The 2,390-nt window shown below is 52.1% G+C and overlaps 1 pseudogene; it reads left to right on the plus strand.

Moving 5' to 3' along the window:
• Nucleotides 1-201: 201 nt before the first annotated feature.
• On the plus strand, nt 202-402 carry LOC138077342 (U2 spliceosomal RNA; annotated as a pseudogene).
• Nucleotides 403-2,390: the final 1,988 nt, after the last annotated feature.

Below are 2,390 nucleotides of genomic sequence, written 5' to 3' on the forward strand. Positions count from 1 at the left end.
CAGCCCCTGTTTCTTTATCTGCAACCCCCATGGGCTTTAATGAACACACAGGTGGGAATGAAAGCAATTTTTATGGACATTTGCTAATTATTCTCCTTGATGGCAGGGGCCATGTTTTTATGCCTTTTTAAGTCTTCAGAATTTAGAAGACTGCCTAACATGGGGAAGTCTTTATATAACTTTATTTTTTAAGTGATTATGATTGCTTCTCTGCCTTTTGGCTCAGATTAGTGTAGGATCTGTTCTTAACAGCTTAAAATGGTGATGATGATGGTGTCATTTTAATACAGTTGTGCCCAAACATTTTACCAAAGATTATTATATAAATATTCATGTTCAAACTGTTATAACAGTGTGTCATGTATTTTGGAGAAGGCAATGGCCACCCACTCCAGTACTCTTGCCTGGAAAATCCCATGGACGGAGGAGCCTGGTAGGCTGCAGTCCATGGGGTAGCAAAGAGTCGGACACGACTGAGCAACTCCACTTTCAGTTTTCCCTTTTATACATTGGAGACGGAAATGGCAACCCACTCCAGTGTTCTTGCCTGGAGAATCCCAGAGATGGGAGAGCCTGGTGGGTTGCCATCTCTGGGGTCGCACAGAGTTAGACACGACTGAAGCGACTTAGCAGCAGCAGCAGCAGCAGTCATGTATTTTAAAGAAATATTATGTGGAGTCCAATGTTTGACAGAATCTACAGAAGCAAGAGTAGCCCTCGTTCAAGAGAAGGGTACAAAGTCCACTCTATGCCTCTTGTCCAATGGCGGTCCCCACAGCAGCTTCACGGAAGCTTCGGACACGAGTTGAAAAGCAGTTTCAGAGACAGTTTGCAAATCACTCTCTTGAGTAGAGGATGTCCTTTCAATTTCAGAATTGGGGCTCTGGGACACAGCGCAGTGAGAGGAGGTTACAGCTTCCCCCAGCACCCCGCTGGATGGCCTTCCTCTAATTCCAGTCTCCCCAAGAGAAGAGAAGCCATTGCAGGAAGTTTCGTGGGGCCAGCAGCTGACGTTCACCAGCCCGAGCTAAGCCCGAAGCTCACAACATTCACGGCACGCTAAAGGTCCAATATCATCCATATGCCAATTTTGCAGATTAAAATACATAAATAAACAAAAGCTTAGGGAGGTTAACCAGCTTGCCTCAGATCAATAGCTACCAAGCAAAGGATTCACAATTGCACCCAAACCAAAGTCCATACTTGTGGCCACTCGTACTGGAACACACTGGGGACATTCAGGAAGAGGCACGGCACAAACACCCAGACAGCAGGAAGGAACAAGCGCGCCAAGGCTGGGGTGCTCGGTGCCAATGAACCCCCTGCTCCCGCCCTTCCCCTGACAAGGCCTCTGACAAGTGGAGGCAAGTGATTCCAGAACTACTCCTTTCTCCCTTGACAGGAAGCAGGACCGCTAGGCAGGCAGCACAGAGGAGAGGGTGGGGTTGCCTAGGCTTTAATACAGAGGAGTAGTTGGGGGTACACTGAGGTTCCCATCTGGGGCCCAGTCCAGGTCACCAGGCCAGAAGACCCCAGTGAGGAGGCTGGGACAGGTACTTCAGCCCCAAGAGAGGAGCCCCCACCACAGGGAATCAACATGGTGGGTTGGGGGTTGGGGGATGGGGGCTTGTAGCTCCTGTCTAGAGAGGCAGCCAAGTCTGCACTGCAGGACAACAGACATTCCCACGGATGTCCTAGGGCTGCCAGGCTTTGCCAGCACAGCCTCCTATCCTCCCCCATGTGGCTGGGTGGAATCCCTGCTCCTTTGATGCCCTGACTAATGTTTTTTAAATGGTGCCTACTAAGTGCCTGGCACCCTGCTCGGGGCTAAGTTGCCAACAGACACTGGAGTGGAGGGGAAAATGAAGGACAGAAGCAGGTGGGGACAGGACCCCGTGCTGAGCAGGACTCTAGTACTGTAGGGAGGCTTGGTGGGGCCTGGGGAAAGGCCCTCTGAGGACACAACACAAACGCAGATGGACTCCAGAGGAGGTCTCTGCAGTTCCAACCCTTGGCCCTACCAGGCCTAGTAGGGGAGCCACCAGGCCTTCTGTGTGCCAAGGGGCCTGCAGCCTCCAGCTGAGGAGCCCCTGGGCTGAGTCCAGGAGAAGAGTTGAGTGGGAGCCTTTAGATTCCCAGGCCATCTGGGGTGGGATGGATGCAGCCCCAGAGAGAGGATCAGAGAGAGTCAACCAGTCCAGGGCCCTGGTGAGGACCCCCAGAGTGAGGGCCTTAGGAGCATTCCCTGTCCGGGATCGCTGTAGCAGCCCCTCGCCCAGACCTCCCAAAGGAACCAGTCCTCATCCTTCAGAGATGCCTCCTGAACTCAGAAAAATGCCTGCGCAGAAGGCTGCTAGCACCCTCACGACCCCACCCTTGCCTTTTTTGGA

The sequence above is a fragment of the Capricornis sumatraensis genome, chromosome 3, assembly GCF_032405125.1.
Source record: "Capricornis sumatraensis isolate serow.1 chromosome 3, serow.2, whole genome shotgun sequence".
In the NCBI taxonomy this organism is placed as follows: Eukaryota; Metazoa; Chordata; class Mammalia; order Artiodactyla; family Bovidae; genus Capricornis; species Capricornis sumatraensis.